Source organism: Mustela erminea, chromosome 4 (assembly GCF_009829155.1).
Source record: "Mustela erminea isolate mMusErm1 chromosome 4, mMusErm1.Pri, whole genome shotgun sequence".
In the NCBI taxonomy this organism is placed as follows: Eukaryota; Metazoa; Chordata; class Mammalia; order Carnivora; family Mustelidae; genus Mustela; species Mustela erminea.
In genome coordinates, this window is record NC_045617.1 from 86,556,370 (window position 1) to 86,576,533 (window position 20,164).

Sequence of the window (20,164 nt, forward strand, 5' to 3'; positions counted from 1 at the left end):
AAAGAGAAAGAGAGAGAGGCAGAGGGAAAGGCCAGGAAAAAGGGAAGGAAAAACAGACTGCGAAGGAAGAATGGATGGCCTTGATTGACGAAAATGGAGCACAAGGGTAGAGGTGACTCAAATAACCTGGGGGTGTCAAGCAAAGACAATACCATGTCATTTTGGGGAGGGGTCAGGAGGAGGGGTGGATGGATGAATGACTGCATTAAGCTGGTAAAGCAACAAAGGAAGAAGAGAAGCCATCTGGATGGAAATGGCCGCAGGCAGAAGAAGATATAGGGACAGAAGGTTGTCAGCATAGGTCAGGACACTGATGGAGATGTGAACTCCAACGAAGAAAATACATGACAACATCACAGCGATAAGGGCTGGAAGTAGGGTTTCCAGTTCAAATAGGGGATGTCCCATTAGATTTGAATTTCAGACAAACAACAAATTAATTTTTTAGCATAAGGATGACCCATGAGACATTTGAGACATATCTATACTAAAACTGTATTTGTTGCTTATCTGAAATTTAAGTTTAATGGTGGCATTCTGTATCTTCATTTGCTGTATCTGGCAACCCTAGCTGCATGTGAACTGGGAGACAAGCTTCTGAAAGAGGCTGACTAGAGACAAAGGCCTATGTGGTAAATTTAGTTAAGAGAAAGTCAAACTTACAACTAAGTCTCTCTATGCTCAGTTGTTTTTGAAACCACCTAATTTCCCCAAAGTAACCATTGCCATTCTTTTCATAACATGATGGCCATAAGGAGACAACACTACACTTTGGTTTGTTGTAAAGTCACTGGAATAGGTCACTCAGAATTATGCTCTACAAGAATTTTATAGAGGAAGTTTCACATTTGCTTTCTTGTCTGTACTTCTAATCTTAGAGAGGCTGAAAATATCAGGTAAATTGTCACACAACACTTTTTCAATATAAAATTGTGATATATGATTCATCACAGTGCAGCCTTAACCACATTTGAACATGTTTATGGTTCAAATAAAATATGCTATGTGTTTTTATATGTCTAACAAAGAAGAATAATGGCTATATCACTGAGATATTTCCGAACCTCTGTTCATTATTTTGTCAAGTAATCTCTAAGGGGAAATATTTTTACCACATCCACACTTTAATAAATTTACTCGAGGCTACTTAAAATACAACCTTATTGTACTCTTACTGTTCCTTAAAGGATTGCAATATGTGAGGTGAAACAGAAGAGTTATACTCAATATTTCTTTTCATGAGAGAAGAGTTTGCTGTACTTAATATATAGAAGACCTCACTTTCAAAAATGACACAACAAAGCAACAGCTAGTTAGGACAGAATGAGGTACCCTCTCAGCAGCAAGAGGAATATCATAAACTCTCACCCTCCAATTCATTTAGGGAAGAATGGTGGTAGTAACAGATGGCATCTGAGAAAGCAGTGGTCACATGCAGTCTTAGTGTAGAGCCACACTCCCCGAGTTCACAGGCACAGAGGCCCCTGGAAAGTCAGTTCATACCAGGACTCTGTGAAGATCCACCAAAAGCCTCTTTATAGCATGTCTGAGGCCTTATGTAAGAGAAGGAAGGGAGCTCTTAAGGATACCAAAGTAGTTCAAATTCAGAGATAGTAAGACTTTTCCAAAGTTGGATCACATGGTCTTCCAGCTCCACAACCAATGTTTGCTGTACATCTTAGGAGATAAAGTATGAGGCAGAGACTCCTGGTTGCCTCCCAATGGTCATCTGTCCTTCTTTCTTAGTAGCCAAACCCCAGACTTTAGCTGGGCACATGGCTAACTATAGGAATTACATCCCCCCCCACTTGTTGTGTGTTATGGCCATGTGACTAAGTTAAGGCTAATGAGATCCAAGTGGAAAGTTGTATGGGACTGCCAATAATTCTCTTTAAAAAGGAGTGGCTGCAATCTTCTTCTCCTCTCTCCTTTCTGCTGCCTACAAGGAACATCTTTGCACTGGAGTACAAGCAGCCATCTTGTGCAATGAGGTGGTATAAAATAAGGACGGTGGGACATGAGAGAGGGTGCCTGTGTCCCTGGTGGTCATGGAGTTTCCCATACAGCCTTGGAATGCCTATATATAGGTTTCTTTTATGTGAAATAATAAATGCTCATATCTTTAAACCACTATTAAGTTTTTCTTACTCACAGATGAATCAATGTCTCATTGTTTCAACTAGAATGTATACCTATGTGTGTAAAATACTGCAAAGTGTGTATGGCCTAACACCTAGTAGAAACCCAATATGCATGTTAGTTCTTCTTTATCTAGTGTAACTACAATCAGTCCCAAACATACAGACATCCGTAACTTCCCCTTATTAGACAAATGAGCTAATTGTTCGATACCATAAAAGGACACAGCCAAAATGTGAACGAGCCCTGCTCTTGGTGTTCATTTTCTATAGTCACCATAGTCACCCCTGAATGTCCTCAAGCTTTAAATATCTCATAGGTATCTTCTTATTTATTTGTTTTTGTTTGTTTGTTTTAACTTTGCCTATAGATTCAAGGCAGTGACCGATCTGTCTAGCTTATCTTCTTATGCCCCTTTCTTCGGGCATTGCTAATAAATAACCTGTCCTTTGGCAGAACCTCTTCCCACCTCCAAGTGGTATTGGGTAGGGCTATCACTCAGGTTGGGGAAATCTAGGTAAAGAGAGTACCCCATCCTCTAATGACAGTGATTTGTTTGGGGATGGCCATGCAAATAGAGAACCTCACATGATCATTCTACTGAAGCTATTAAGAAAGGTAAATGTCCTGTTTTGAGGGTTGGGGTTCTACAAGCCTGTAAATTTGGAGCTGCTGGCCACCTGGAAGAAGCTGAGTCTGGAGTCAACACATTTCTTGACTTCCTACTAACATAAGCCAGTAAATTCCTTTCTCTAGGATTTGAAGTAGGTTTCTATGTCTTGTCATTGAGAAAGTTCTGAAGACTAACATTATACTGATCATTTTTTCCATGGTTCAATGACATTGAAGATAAAAATAGATCAGAAAACTACAGAATCAGCAATTTTGTAGTATCCACCTTAGGATCTTCTTAGTACCATAAAATTTTAATTCTTATTGCTCATATATGAATATCATATGGAAATTGAGAAATCTTTGGAGCCATGCCTTTATATGATACAGATATGAAGCTATCATCATGATTTTCACCTTCTAATTACATTTAAAGAAGCTAATCAAGATTTTATGTCATATCAACATTTAGAAAATAGTTTTGATATGTTACTTAAGTGTTTCATTATTCTGGTGGCTTCCTTGAAAATTCAAAATTTTATTGTCTTGATAAAAATACTCCCTCTCCCAGAAACATACAGATAGCCCAGCAACTTTCAATAACAATTTCTCCCATTAAAGAAGCTATTCCATTTTTTTTTTAAGTAGCAAGCAACACAAGCTTGTTATTTAAAAAAAAAAAGATTCTTCCTAGTTTAATAACCTGATTTCATCTCAGTGAGAAAAAAAAAAATGGGTGTTCTCATGATAAACCAAAATTAAATCAGAAGTAAAAGGAATATTGATTTTCAAAGATTCTAGTGCTCGCAAGTGCACACAAGCTAGTAAATGAATTTCTGCAGAGCTATGGGTGAAGAATATTTTATCTCCGAATAAGAATAATTCCTGACGCAATTGCCTATTCACCTAAATTAAGAATGAAAATACAGACACTCCTAAGTGAAAACATACTGTACTTCTATTATCATTTAGATTGAGGCTAAACAGGGTCTCATGAGGGATAAATATTCTTAACAAGCAAATAAAGAATTCAGCCACTGGGGTTTTCTTTTTATTTCAACTGTTTAAGCTTTTATAACAAAGTTTTTAGTGTTCTGAAAGCCTTTTATGGCTACAATTATATGAACAGCACAATTTAATTAGCATGCATTGAGTATATGGTCCTATAATGGGAAATTTCATTAATTAAAGTAGATGGAAATACAAAAGCATTAGCTGTAAACAATTTGAGGAATCAAGAATCTGATTTGCCTATGTACAACAAAGGCAAACACACTGCAGTTATATGAATAATTTTGGTTTGTACAGTGACTACACGTTTATCTAACGGTTTCAGACTTCATTCCACAAATACTCACTGGGTTTCTATCATTATTGGTTCTTGGGAGTCATCAGCAAACAGAACAAAAATCCTACATACTAATTCTGACATTCTAGCAGAGCAGACAGATAATGTACAACAGACAAAATACGTAGGCAATTATATATGTCAGAAGGTGATAGGTTCTACAGAGAAAAAGAAAAATGCAGAGTAGGATACGAGGTCTATGGTAGTCAGGGAGAGGGATGGGATACAGTTTTAACTAGGGTGATCAGGCTGTGCCTCATTAAGAAGCTTGACATTTGAGGGGCGCCTGGGTGGCTCAGTGGGTTAAGCCACTGCCTTCGGCTCAGGTCATGAACTCAAGAGTCCTGGGATTGAGTCCCACATCGGGCTCTCTGCTCAGCAGGGAGCCTGCTTCCTCCTCTCTCTCTCTGCCTGCCTCTCTGCCTGCTTGAGATCTCTCCCTGTCAAATAAATAAATAAAATGGTTTTTTAAAAAAAGAAGCTGACATTTGAGCAAAAACTTTAAAGAGGTGACAGTATGAGCTATATGGGTATCTGGGGGAAGAACATTCCAGGTAGGAAAAAAAAAAGAACAGCCAGGGCAAAAGCCCTACCTGAGGCTGAAAATTCCTCGAGCGTTAAAACCTGAAGCATAGTGAGTGAGCAAATGGGAGAATATAAGAGAAAAAAGAAAAAAGTTTTCTGGATAAGGAAGATGTGGTCCATATACACTACGGAGTATTATGCCTCCATCAGAAAGGATGAATACCCAACTTTTGTAGCAACATGGACGGGACTGGAAGAGATTATGCTGAGTGAAATAAGTCAAGCAGAGAGAGTCAGTTATCATATGGTTTCACTTATTTGTGGAGCATAACAAATATCATGGAGGACAAGGGGTGTTAGAGACGAGAAGGGTTTTGGGGTAAATTGGAAGGGGAGGTGAATCATGAGAGACTATGGACTCTGAAAAACAATCTGAGGGGTCTGAAGTGGCGGGGGTGTGGGAGGTTGGGGTACCAGGTGGTGGGTATTATAGAGGGCACGGATTGCATGGAGCACTGGGTGTGGTGAAAAAATAATGAATACTGTTTTTCTGAAAATAAATAAATTGAAAAAATTTAAAAAAAAAGTTTTAAGGTAAGTCCCCTTTGTTTACAAAGGGGAAGCAGATCTTGAAGACCTTTTTTGGTAGGGCTAATTGCAGTATTTGCAAGTCCCAGTGAATGATGAAAAAGCATAGCCCCTTTATTCAAAATGAGAAAAAGTGCTGTCAAAGTTATTAGAATATAAAGTGTTTTCCTTAAAGATACTTTAGTATTTATAATATAGGGATTACTTCTAATTCAAGGCATAACGGTATTATATTGCACAATGATAAACTTTCAAATGTCCAATAAATTGGAATTACAATTTTATACATATAAAACTTTATTATTTAATGTTTACATATATTATCTATACAATAACTTATAAATATTTTATTAATATGTCTTGATTGACCATATAATTTTCCTGGCTTGCTTTTACTATATATTCATTTATTAGATTATCAAAATTTATATCTTTCACATCATTTTCAATTGATATAACTAAAAGCTGTCAGCAAATGCAAGATCATAAATAGGTTTTTTTTCAAAAATTATTTTTCTTGTGATGAAAACTTTTGGATCTATTAGCAACTTTTACTTAAATATAAAATACAGTATTGTTAACTATAGTTACCACAGTGGGCAGAGGGGGTCAAAAGGTACAAACTTCCAGTTATAAAATAAGTAAGTCATGGGGATGTAATATACAAATAGTTTTTGATAGTCTTTACTTATGAGAAAGATCTTTCTGCTGATCCAACTGTTACTGGAGCTATTATGAGTATTTTATAGGTTACGACAACATTGAAATAAATTTCTTACAAATTACTTCAAAATACAAATTTTAGTACCTCTAAGCTGATGAATCTTACAAAACAATTTCTCTAAAAAGATTGAACTCTTCATACAAATCAGTTTCATGTCGTTTGGATGTTAATTTTAAATGCAATTATACCCAATGCATTTTAATCTTTGCTCTGACATCTCCTGTCACTCATGGAGATGGAACAAGAAACTGGAAGTGGCTTCATAATTTGTGCAGAACCCAAGACACCTATTTATGAGTTTTATCGCTATATCTATGATTATCAGGAAAAATTTAATTTTAAAATTATCTCCTAAAATTTTCACTTTAAAATATCAGTAACTGGTTCATCTGAAACTTCTTGTACAAATAGTATCCTTTTCTGTTGCATGATCTTAAATTTAATTTCTGTTTCTAAGCCTGGGGATATGTGCTTTACCTGCAATGTTTTCAAAATGGGAAATTCTGACCTCTTTGAGGAATTCTAACTCTTTGATATGCTTTATTGCAATGTTCCTATGTCCCCCCTTTTTTTTTTAAATTTTTTAAATTTTTATTTTTTTATTTTTTTATTTTTCATAAACATATATTTTTATCCCCAGGGGTACAGGTCTGTGAATCACCAGGTTTACACACTTCACAGCACTCACCAAAGCACATAACCTCCCCAATGTCCATAATGTCCCCTTTTATTTTGTCATAGCTTACTGATCAAGTCTGCACCCTGAGTACTAGCAGTTCTGTTCCAGTGCCCAAAACTAAGAGTTAAATATCACACACTGTCAGGACCAGCTCTGGGAACACACAGGGCAGCCAGCCTCCCGTGGCTGTCATGGTGTTGCCCCCTTAAGAAGCCCCTGCTTTTTTTTTTTTTTTTTAATGTTCACCATCTTTCAGGTCCTTAGCTCCCCCATTGTCTTGCATGGCCGAGATGCCCTTCTGTTGATGTTACAGTGGTCACACTCTGCATCTAGAACCATGCCCCAGCATGCCCATGCCCTCAGGGACGTGCGGCACCCTGGACTGCTCTGACATGTGCAGCTGGCCAAATGCTACTGGGTGGGTGCTGCCTCCTGTGCCCAAGGCTGTGTGCGTGTCAGCTGCTAGCTGGACCCCAAGCACACGTGCAGCCTGCTGCTACAGGGAATCTCTGCTCTTCAAGAAAATGCTCCTCTGTCCCATTGGACTTCACTTACAAAATGCAAATTCAAATATAAACTTATTAGAAATTCCAAGATGTCAATAGCAGAGGACGAAACCAGGCATGGGGCCCTTTTCAGTATAGGGCCCTGAGTGGCTGCAAAGCCAAGGTCCATAAAGCTGGAGCTGGTTCTAGGCCATCATAAAGAGCTGGGCTTTTTCTCTGAATGAAACAAGGAGCCACTGAAGGGTTCTGAGCATAGAAATGACACATGCAATAACTAGAGAGGAAGATAGGCTTTGCATTTCACACCAGAAAACTGGACTCCAACTGCTCAGATTCAAGTATTAAACATAATTTTTACAACCATTAGGTTGCTTTCGAACATTCAGTATACTCAAAAAGTAATTTTTTAAAAAAACAGAATGTTGAACAATCTAAATATATACTTTTAATTTTGTCAGTCACGTCTCAACAAAAGTAGGAATAAAAATAATTTCTACATCTGTATTGAGGCTAACATCAGGTATAAACAAAGTAGATCAAGTCTACTTATAAAATAGACCTTGATTTAATGAAATGCATTTGGTCAGAATGAACAAAGACCAAGAGAAGCAAGGTAACTGCAAGAGCATGAGGACATGTAGAAACAGGGATTTCCTCCAGGCCTCTCTTACAATTAGGACCTTTATCTTGTGCACCAGTTATGAACTAGCAGAGGCCAAGACAATTCCTAACTGTCACCGCTGTGTAGTCCACGATGACCCCTTCAGACTCTCATTCTCTACCCTCACTCTTCCAGCTCCTTCTCCAGTGGTCTGCTTTGTCCAGATCTGTCTAGTTCATATTCCGCCAAGAGTGACACCCAACCAGCCCCAGCCCATTTCTATTTGGGTAACACTTTTAGCCCTAGATCTCCAAAGTCATGGGCAGCCTTTGCATTGCTGCCCTTGACTCGGATTCCTTGCTCTGGTCCCATCGGCCATGGCTGCCAGAGACCACATTACAGGGTCACAACTGTCCTGCTGGAAACTATAGTGAGACAGTTTCCCCCTTATCATAATCTGTGAGAATGACGGGCCTGGCAATGACCTAATTTGACACTTGATCAAAACATCTTCCAACACACAGCTTAACATCTCTCATTTCAGTGTATCTTCATGCCTGAGATGCTATCAGTCTTGGTCTGATTTTGGTAAACAAGGATCTTTTCATATAACAAAAATTCCTCTAAGAAAGTTAAGACTTACTTTCAGTGCCTGATATATACCCAGCGCTCAGAAAATGTTAGCTGAATGAGTGATAAATAATGGTTAATTTACCCAATCTAGTTCTTTTCTTCAAAGAATAGCCACACTGAATGAAGACATTTTATGGACAAAGGGAAGAAAAGTCATCTGGAGGACGTGGACATTTGAGAGGGCATGGGAAAAAGGCACAGTGGTTACAGGACCACAGAGATCATGGATTCTAGAGCACAGAAAAAACAAATCCAGGAGGGAACTGAAAGAGAAGTTGCGTTTCACTTCCCACACCTGCCGAACCCCCACGCCCGGCACTTACCAAGACAAAGCCAACACCTCAGTTGTGTCTGTTTACAAGGGCCAGGAGAGAAGAGCTAACACTGCTGAATGCTCCTGAAAGTCAACCAGGATGAGGACTGAAAGCTGCGCACTGATTTGGTGACACCAACCTCACTGGTGAATTTAGAAGGGTAATCTCACTGAAATGCAATGAAATACACAAACACTGCTGTGTGACAGAGCAATGTAGAGATCTAAGGACCATGAAAGAAAGACCTATTCTAGTCTCAGTTCCACAACCTAACTACTGTGTGACCCCACGGAAGTCAGTTAAACACTCAGAGCCCTAGTTTTCTTATCTAAAAGGGGAAAAGTAAGACCTGCCTACCCATGGGGTTGAGGTAAAAACTGTGCGAGATCATGTGTGTGCAAGTACTATAAGGTTGGCAAAGCTCCACATAAAATCAAGTGTATTCTCGCTATTATCAAATGACAATAAGTAAGTCTGTTCATGCTATTTAGCCAGAATTATGTTAGAAATCTGACCAAAAACACCTGGCCAGGCATAGGAATGGCCACATTCACTGAGAATGACAGAAATTCTGCTAAGAGATCTGCTCCAAGTAAAACAACTTTCAAAAGAAGACATTTAGATCACGCACTAAGTAAATTTACTGCTGTATTTACCCCAACAATTTAAACAACATATTTTAACTATGGTTGTGCTTTTTGCCAGTCAATTGTAAATTCAAATAACTATAGTAAAAACCTTGCCAGTTGTAATCAATCACTTCACATTTGTGTAGGAAGGATTTTCCAGAAGCCTCTGCATTCCATTTGCTTTCTTTGTTTATCATTCATTGATAAGATAAGAAGGTGAGTAATAATAACCGGAAATATCTCTGGATCATCTGGGACTGCATCTTCATTTCCAGAAGTAAAGATTTCTGATAAAATGGCAGATTTCTGCCTCACGAAAAACCAAATCTAACAAGAATCAGGGGGCAGGGGAGGGAAGTCCATAAAGAAAAGCATTCACAACTTGGTAAAACCCTGCACTGGAATGAAAAATCTTAGTCCAGAAAAGTACTGGTGATGAGCCAAAATGGGTGCTAGTTAACACTTCCTGAGCCCACACTGTATACTGGGGCATGTTTTTTGTGTCCAGTTCATCTGATCCTCACAAAGTAGCTACAGTGGCACCATTTTCCCCAACTACAGATAAAAAACTGAGACATGGAATGAGTAACTTGCTCAACGCCACAGAGTTATCAAGTATTAAAGGTGGGAACTGAACCAAACTTCTTTGGCTCCAAAGTCCACAGTCTTAACATGTTACATAGTCTCCCTCATTTATTTCTTTAGAGAAAGTGTTCAAATTCCTGAAAACTAGTCATAACTGATTAAGAACCTTAGCCAAATAGTTTCTGATTTCTCTGTTACTTTTTAATTGTCCTATAAACATGAACAACAGAGTGTTAAACTAAGACAGGTTCCCTTCCGCACAGGGGGCCCTGCACATGGGGCTCATACTCAGGAAGCCTTCCTCAGCAGTAGGGTGAGGTGTTTCCACTCATTTTAGAAAGAAGTGGCATGACAATTATAAACACGCACCAAAATTTCAGAAGTGTAAAGTTGCTCAGAGTATATCTGAGATCTCTGGAAAAGATACCCCTCCAGACAAACACCAGGAGTGTACTCTCCCAAGCCGTCTGCCTAGATCACACAATCTCCAGCTTCAGTTTCTGGGTTAGTGTATCAGAAGCATGTACAGGCCTTTTTAGAAGAGACTGCTCTGATTCAGCAGGTCTGAGTGAGGCTAGAGAATCCACATGCCTCCCAAGTTCCGAGGTGACCACTTTGAAAACCACCAGACTAGACGAAAAAGTAAAAAAGAAAAAAGAAGCAGCTATCTGTCATGTTTAGATTCACCGGGAAGGCCTCTGTCCACAAAAATACCTCAGGAAGGAAGCAAAAGTAAAAACTCCTTTTATAACAAAAAGAGCCCATGGGCGCCTGGGTGGCTCAGTGGGTTAAGCCGCTGCCTTCGGCTCAGGTCATGATCTCAGGGTCCTGGGATCGAGTCCCACATCGGGCTCTCTGCTCGGCGGGGAGCCTGCTTCTCTCTCTCTCTCTCTCTCTCTCTCTCTCTCTCTGCCAGCCTCTCTACCTACTTGTGATCTCTCTCTGTCAAATAAATAAATAAATAATCTTTAAAAAAAAAAAAAAAAAAGAGCCCATCACCATGCATTCAACAAGAGAGGGAAAGCTACGGCCCTGAAAGAATGATCCTCCTCGTCCTGAGCCTCTCCCTCAACAGCAATTCATTGAATATCCAGTATATATCCAACGCCTTCCTAGGAGCCAAGGTTACAGCAGTAAGCGCAGATGAAGAGTCTGTGCTTTCATGAAGCTTCCATTTGAGTGGGCAGAGGCAGGCACTATACAAATATGACAAGTAAACTCTGTGTACAGTATGTTAGTGGGTGACACATGCTATAAAGAAAAATCGAGCACAGTAAGGATAAGAGCAGGGTGGGGGCTGTTTTCTTACATGGGTGGTCAGGGAAGGTCTCACTGAGAAGACATGGGAGCAAAGACCTGCTGGTATAAGCCAGGAGCAAGAAGGAGTTCCAGGCAAAAGGGATAGCAAGTGCAAAGGCCCTGAGCTGGGAACACACTTGCTGTTTTTGAGGACCAGCACATATAAAAAAATGTTCTTAATGGACAAGGAAACTGTTTTACTTCCTCAAGGATGAATGGGCAAATGCTACTGAGTATGTGAAGTTCAGAAAACTGGGAAGAAAACATGCAGATAATTTCTCTTTCATTCCAGTATTACAATGTTTAAGAGCACAGTCTTAACATAAGACGTAGTTACTGATTCACATCGGGTTTCGTTTTCTTTTTGAATTTTGTTTGATCTGCTTTCCTATCAGGGCCATTGCAGGAGAGAAGCCCAGATGTTCTGGCGACAATCAGCAGAAATGCGGGTGTCCTGCCGCAGAAATTAGAAGGGGCCCCATCCCTATCAACTCAAGACTTGGCTGCTCCATTCACGCAACTGGCTTCTCACTGCAAGAGCCTGCTGCCCTCTCCCGCATTACTCACCAGGCCTAGGAGGCTTGTTTAGTCCACGTAGGGGTGAGGCTAGAAGTGCCACGTGTTCATACCCCGGAAGCAGCCCCCAGCCAATGATAGACAGGTGTGGTGGAATATAGAGGGGGTTCTTTGCTTCTTGGGTGGAACACCTCTGAGGCATGCCCTTCACAGTCCCCCAGAAAACTCCAGTGGGATTGAGTCCCAGCTCCCAAAATAGTAACAAACTCTCTTGACATAACGCCTGGTGGCTTCCTTTCTTTCACTGGCTCACTTCCCTACTCCCTGGTGGTGCTCCCTGGGCTCACCTTCACAATCCTAGCCTCAGGATCTGTTTTAGTAGGGGGTATGCCAGCCTAACACAAGTGTCTTCTGGCTAAGGAAGAAGTCACATCACTGTGAGAGAAAGCACCCCTGATCCACGAGTCAGTCTCTTTTATTGTCTTTTTAATATTAGCCATGCTACTTATTTTACCACTGACCAGCGATTTTCATCGCATATCTCTGCTCTGTCAGAGAACTCCTAGTTCCCACAGTCACACTGCTTCATACAACTCTCAGACCATTTCTAGAGGTATTTTATCATGTGCATCACAAATAGCTTTAATTTAGTTATCCTTAAAAAACTGACGGTGGCATGCAATTTCTTGAATGGCCATTCCTAAGAAGAGACATCCAGATTTAGACTCATTTGTTTACCTACAATAGTAAATTTCATTACTTTAAAGGTGCACCCTTAATACAATCTGTGTTTGTCAGGTAGACTGCCATGCTCTCTCCAAGTTCACAAGCTGTGCACAGCATGGTAATATGATCCTTATTAAACATCTTTAGGTCATCATCTTATATAATTTCAGGGGGGTTTAAAAGCTGACATGTGTTCTGGTTTTTAAGCACAAAGCCATGTTTTCAGTTGATGATAAAATTTTGAAAGAGCTACACTTAAGAGTTTCCATTTAAGAATAATAGTGAAATCACAAAAGTTAGAAATTCAAGAAATTCAGCAGAGCAGGAAGTGGAGCCAAGCACAGGTACGAGTTTATAAACGATCCATCTGGTGAAATAAAACTGTGGCCAGAAGTTGAAAAGATCTGTGGGAGCCAGTGGGTTTTTGTATAATTTGGTGGTGACCAATGTTTTCTACTAAAAAGCCAACTTTGAGAAAATAAAGTGTTTACTGACAGGCATGTTGTGGTGAATGTCTAATAGAATTAGTTTTACTGAGTCCCATGAGGGAGAAGTCTAATAATTTGTATTACCAAATTTACTGAATAGAAGAACATCACAGAACAAACGACACTAAAGTTTTCAGATCTGGAAATATTAATTTTTTATTAAAGTAAATAGTTACAAATTTTCAGGAAATGGCAAAGAGAGGACAGAGTGGCTCTGTGTATCCTTCACCCAGTTCCCCCCAGTGGTTATTTCTTGCATAACTTGAGTATGTTGTCAAAATCAGGAGGCTGACATCAGTACAATATGTATGTCATTTTATCACATGTATAGGTACAAGAAACCATCACTGCAATTCAGATCCAGAACTCCTTGGGTGCCTGGGTGGCTCAATCATCTGCCTTCAGCTCAGGTCATGGTTCCAGGGTCCCGAGATCCAGTCCGACGTTGGGCTCTTGGCTTAGCTGGGAGTCTGCTTCTCCCTCTCCCTCTCTCTGTGCCCCTCTCCCTACTTGTGCTCACTCTCTCTCTCAAATAAATGAGTTAAATCTTAAGAAAAAAAAATATCAAGAACCCTTCCATCACCAGAGAGCTACTGATATTGACATCTTATCAGTTTGAATAAAGTATAAAAACCTTCTACCCTCCCTTGTTTACAATATAATTGTCATCAAACAGTGCTTTATTTTTTGCTTCACCAAACACGGTTTGAGGAGAAACACAGTTTATTTTATTAATGCATATTTTTGCTCTTTCTGTTGTTCTCTCTTCCTTGCTAGTGTTTCAAGATTCATTCTTTCATTTCCCTTTTTTTCAAGAACCTCCCTTATCCTTTCTTTTAGGGAAGGTACACTGGCAACTAATTCTCTTAGGTTTTCCTTTGTCAGAACTTATCTTTATTTCCCCTTGATTCCTGACTGTTAATTACACTGTGTATACTGTGTATACATTCTGGGCTGACAGTTCTTTTCTATCATCACTTGAGAATATTCTACTTCCTTCTAGATTTCTTGATTTCTGATGAGAAATCCACTATACTTCAAATTATTCTTTTTTCCTGTATGTAAGGTATCATCTCTCTCTCTTACTGCTTTCAGATTTTCTCTTTGTCTTTAGTGTTATGAAGTTTAACAATGATGTGGCTTAGTGGGGATGTGAGTTTATCCTGTTAGAGGTTTGCTCAGTTTCTTAAAGCGCTAGATTTATGGCTTTTGCCAAAACTGGGGAATTTTCAACCATTACTACTTTGAATACTTCTCAACTCCACACTCTTTCTCCTCTCCTTGGGGACTCCAATGACATGAATGTTAGATTTTTTTGCTATAGTTCTCAGGAGGTCCCTGAGGGTCTCCTCACTTTTTTCCCAACCTATTTTCTTTCTTTCTTTCTTTCTTTTTTCTTTCTATTGTCCATATTGGGTGATTTCTATTATTACCCTCTTCAAATTCATTGTTTTTTTTTTCTCTGAGCTCTCCCTTCTGCTGTTGAGCAATCTGTCATTCTTTTTTCTAATTTATTTAAGTCACTATACTTTTCAGTTCTAAATTCTAATTTGCTTCTTCTTTATATCTTCTATTTTTTTGCTGAGACTTTGAATTTTTTCATTTGTTTCAAGCATGTTCCTAATTGCTCATGGAAGCAGTTCTACGGTGACTGTTTAAAATCTTTAGATTGTTCCAGACCTGTGTCATCTATGTACTGGCTTCTTGATTATTTCTTCTTATGTGAGCTGATATTCTCCTGATTCTTGATATTTCATATTTGATACATGATTTTCAATTGTACCCTAGATAGCTTAGGTACTATGTTATGAGATTCTAGATCATAATTCCAATCTTGTTTTGGCATGCTGTAGGGGTGAAATTTCAGGCTCCCTTCTAGGCCTCATCTGACACCCACCCTGGAAAGGAGAGGAAGGGGGACCTTGCTGCTGCCCACTGATTCCACATGGGGGTGAGGGAGGCCTTGCTCCTATTGGATGGTGGTGAACTCCAGCATTCCACATAACTTCCAATGACAACTTGGGGCAGGGGAGAGGGAGAAGTTGTTATCTCCAAGTGGCGATGAAATTCTTTCCACTCCTCCGATACCACCCTGGCAGTGGGGAATGGGGTCCCTTGTGACAGCCAGGCCTTTGCTGTTGGGGTGGGGCTGGGGATTTTTCCATGGTATCTGGATGGAGTAAGGCAACTAGTATCTAGAAGTTTTTGTCTCATACAGTTGCCCCTTTCCTGGTCCTCTGGCTGTAGAGAACGGACTTTTCTTGCCACTTTTGACTGAGATTATTAGTGTTTCTGGGTTGCCAGTTTTTATAGCATCCAGTCTGGGACACATGAGGGGAAAAAAACCCGAAAAATAAAACAACAAAAACAACAACAAAACAAAACCAAACCCACATCATTCCTCAGGTCTTGAGTTCCTCTGGCTCGTCTACCTTCTTCTCCCCAACTTTCAGAGTCTTTTTATGTCTCTTTTATATATAATGCCCAGAGTTTTTACTTGTACTTAGAAGAATAGAGAGAAGTGTATCTACTTCATCTTGGTCTGAAGCCATAAGCTACTGGGCATATTTTTAAAGTGGAAAAAAAATGTCTAATTTTTTTCAACCCTGAGAATAAAGAAGGCACTGAAGTTCCCAAAGTACATTTGAATGTACTCTTTATTTTCATACCAAAACAATCTTGTAAAGTTGGTCTTATTCGTGTCTGCCTTTCTCTGAGGGGATAACTGATTTGGAAGGGGCAGGTCAGACCCAGAGTCCCACAATAACTAAATCACAGGGCCGAGAGCAGAATCAGATCATTCCATTGCCACACTGTTGGAGCCAGATAAGGTAGAAGCATGAGTACACAGAGGTGAAAAACCGGCCAGAGATTTGAGTTTACTTTTTTAAGTACTCTTGTTGTGGCTTCTCTTGTACTCCACTCTGGTCTCCTTGTCTCTGCTTAGTGCAGCAGGCCTGGACAAGCTATGCAACTAACAGCAGCATCAGCAGAGCCTGTTTCCCAGAGCCACAGCATGCTGCACAGTCCTGACCCTGCCCCACTGGAAGTGTGGGACCACCCCTCCCATAAGGCTATCTCCTTGACCGAGGCCTGTCCTCCTGCCCAGCCACAGCACCGGGCAAGTATTCTAATACATCCCTCTTCAAGACTGCAGATGCATTAGCTTGTCCACTGCCAGCTGTGGGGACCTCTGTCTTTGGCTTAATCAATTCCCCTGATGGTGTGCACCCTATTCATTTTGGTCAAACTACATTTTTCTAAAATACTAAATTTCTATGTTTTTCCAAAAGCACCCACTGCACATAAAAATATATTTCCTACACCCCAAGCTTTTAGGTAAAACCTAAGACTGACTGAAAAATGGGGATTCTGTAGACTTAAAAGTGCATGGGATAGGACCTCAGAGAAGTTGAGAGTTCAACCTCCTCTCCTTCAATTTTTCAGTCAAATTCGCTCTCAGGATGAGGCACCATATTTGGCTTGTGACTTTAGGCAACCCATGAGAGTCTACTACATACTCCCAAAATAGTTGCACACCAGCTTGAAAACCAGAACACTGGGTGAAATGTCACATCAAACCACAAATTCCTTATACCTTAAATGAATATTACACTGTATGACAACTATACTTCAATAATAAACTAAAAAAAAAAAACCCTCTACAATCTCTTTCATATCACACAATACCATGTACTATACACATTTGTGTGATTTGTGTGCCTACTAAATTTTATCTTTATAAAAATCTAATCCAAAATCCATAAGCAAAACTAATATGAAAAAAGGCTGTTTCTGCATGTTACTAAGCAACACAGGATATATTTCAGAAAAAGTTCAAAAGACGCAGGATGACAAAGTACTTCCTACAGAAATGTACTCAATAATAAACAACTTACCACGAAGATTCTTTTACTTAATCTCCAATGACACAAATGTAAATCTTTATAAATTCTCACCACTGCATCACCTCACTTATTTGTGGAGCATAACAAATAACATGGAGGACATGGGGAGATGGAGAGGAGAAGTGAGTTGAGGGAAATTGGAAGAGGAGATGAATCATAAGAGACTATGGACTCTGAAAAACAACCTGAGGGTCTTGAAAGGGTGGGGGGTAGGAGGTTGGGGGAACAAGGTGGTGGGTGTTAGGGAGGACACGTATTGCATGGAGCACTGGGTGGGGTGCAAAAACAATGAATACTGTTACACTGAAAAAAAATTAAAAAAATAATAATAAAATAAAATTAAATTAAAAAAAAATTCTCACCACTGGTCATGCAGCTCTACAGTCTTGTAGTCTTACCATTCTCTGACTTAGGTAGGAAAAGATGAGTCTAAATTAGTGAGACTCCTGAACTGCACAATTTTAGAAAGAAATAGAACTAATTTTTATTTTACTTTAATTGTACACAGCAACCAAAATTAAGCTACAATATATTAACCCAACAGAACAGCTTGAAAGGGCCTGTGTAGAGTGGCTGGATTTCCACTGGGCTTTTATTCCTGAAGACTAATCACAGGGAATAGAAGGTATTTCTTAAAATCACCAAATATCTGAGGAAAATCTGCACCAGGAAAGCAACAATCGAGCACAAAAACTTAAAAAAAAAAAAAAAAGAAAAGAGAAAGAAAAAAGCATGGGGGGGAGCCAATCCAAATAATTATCTTCAGAGTGAAAAGGGAGGACATTACAGACATTACATCAATAAACAAGAACAGACCTTCTCTCCCCATCTCTAGAATTTAAGCAGCCAGTGAAGAGAATGCACACGACACAACAGAAAAGCAAATTACCAATGCTGGAAGACTGAGCTAACAAATTTTTCAGAACTTAGAACCAAAATACAAAGAGATGGGAACTAGGAATGGACAATTTTAATATTTGAAGGAGAGAAGTGATAGTTCTGGAAATACAAGTTCCAAAAAGAGAAAATAAAAAGATGGACAGAAGGAAATGATTTTGTTCATTCTTAAAGACATTATCAACATGATGACCTGACCCTTGAGCTTGAATGTAAGAGTTTTCAGACTGAAATGGCTGAATGAGACAAGAATACATGAATACATGAAAAAACAGTCATGCCTACATGATCTGTTGATTCACTGATACAAAAAAAGAACAAAATCAAAAAATCCTAAAAGCTTCCAGAAAGGAAAAAAGAAAGGCATTTTCTACAAAGAAATAAGATCCAGATTGACACTGACATCTCTTCAGCAACACTGCAAATGAAGGGGCAATGGAGCAGTATCTTCACAGTTATGAGAGAAAGGAAATGTTTAAGCTGGGATTATCCTAGGCCCAGTCAAATTCCATTTAAAAATTTATTAAAGGATGATGACCAGCAAAAAGGAATCTAAGAAATAGAGAAGAGTATAAGGAACAATGATGAGCAAAGTAATAAATATTAACTCAGAGACACATTTAAATAAATGCTATTAATAAAAATGATTAACAACAACCCAGAATGCAGTTATCAGTTGGTCTCAACACTGGAAATGATAGGGGTCAGAAAGGCAAAGTTAAGGTGTGCAAAGTGAGAGGCAGAGGGAAAAAGTTAAGATATTGAGAAAAAATACAAATTGAGTTTAAATATCTGAACTTAAACTACACTGGGGCTGTTAAAGTACAATGTACACCTTCAGGGAGAAAATGGAAAGCAGCAGCAGCAGCAACAAGTATTGTCAAACCAACAAACAGCAACAAAGGAAAACAATAAAGTATGGTGAATGGAAAAAATAAATTAAGATCAAAGAATAGCTCCAAACATCATTATCATCATTGTGTATTATATTTATAAATATAAACAGGTCAAAGTACCCAGTTAAAGATCAGGGACTCTGAGTGTGGCTGGAAAAAAAAAGCCAGCTATATTTTATTTAGGTCATACTTAAAAACAAAATGTTGCAGGGTATTTGAATTAAGAGATGGAGAAAGATAAACCAGATAAAGGCTAACAGAAAACAAAACAAAACAAAACAGCAAAAATAGTTTCAGGAAAAATGGGATATAAGGAAAAAAGTCTTCAAAAGGACAAAGAAGGCGCCTGGATGGCTCAGTCAGTTAAGCATCCAACTGCTGATTTCAGGTCAGGTCATAATCTCAGGGTCGTGAGATCAAGCCCCACATTAGGCTCATGCTGTGCATGGAGCCTGCTTAAGATCCTCTCTCTCTGTTCCTCCCACCCCCCACTCTGCTCTCTCTTCTCTTCAAAAGATAGAATCCACTAAGAACACTTGAGCAGCCTGGATAAAAATGCTTGTCATCATCAGGTTGGGTGTCATTGCCAAGTCAGAGAACAAAACAAATCCCAGCCTTTGTAGAGCTTTTGTTCCAGTGGAAGACAGACCAAAACACTAACAAACAACAAAACTACACAGCATGTTGGATGGTGGTAAGTGCTAAAAACCTAAAATAAAACAGAGAAGGGTGAAAGGGAATGCAATTTCAAGAGCAGTTATCAAAGGCAAGCCTTACTGAGAAGGGAACATATGGGCAAGACCTCAAAGCTAAGGGGGCAATGATGCAGATTTCTGAAGGAAGACAATTCCAGGCCAGGGAGCCAGCAAGAGCTGGAAGGGGAAGTGGGCTCAAGATGGAGGAGCTCATTAATAGTGGAGAAAGAACCAGACATCCAGGAAACAGAAACTAAGGCTCCCTCCCTGAAGGACTTTAGGAAGTTTCAAAATAAAACACATGAGGTCAGCTTACTGAAAAATGACATAACCCAAAAGATTACTACAAGGAAGAGAATTTTAGAGATGTGTGACACACAGTCAAGGAGACCTGAATTTAATCTGGAGAGGTTATCGGATTGTGACTCTAACTGAAACAGCCAAAGCCTACTTGATTGCATTTCACTCACCGTGAAGGAAGACTGTCTTAACAGAGAAAGGCTTAGTTTGAGTAGGATTCAGAAAACAGAGTTTGAGAGACAAAATGTGACTATGGGTTTCCAGCAAGGTCTACGGGAAAGGCTATACTGATGAGTAGAATTGAAAAATGGGCTTATTTAAAGGATACAGATCTTCCTCCATTTATAATAGGGCTCTGTCCAAGAAACCTACCACAAGTCGAAAATGCATTTAATACACCTAACTCACCCGACACCACATGTTAGTCTAGCCCACCTTCAGTGTGCTCTGAACCTGCAGGGGGGTAAATATCATCTGCCAGAAAGCCTGTTTTATAATAAAGTATTGAATACCTCATGTAATTTAAAAAATGGAATGGTTATATGGGGACAGAATG

At 39.3% G+C, this 20,164-nt stretch overlaps 1 protein-coding gene across 4 annotated transcripts in view; it reads right to left on the reverse strand.

Annotated features, from left to right (window-relative positions):
* KIF6 (kinesin family member 6) overlaps positions 1 to 20,164 on the reverse strand; it is a 505,895-nt gene that overhangs the window by 385,507 nt on the left and 100,224 nt on the right. The window lies entirely within an intron of this gene.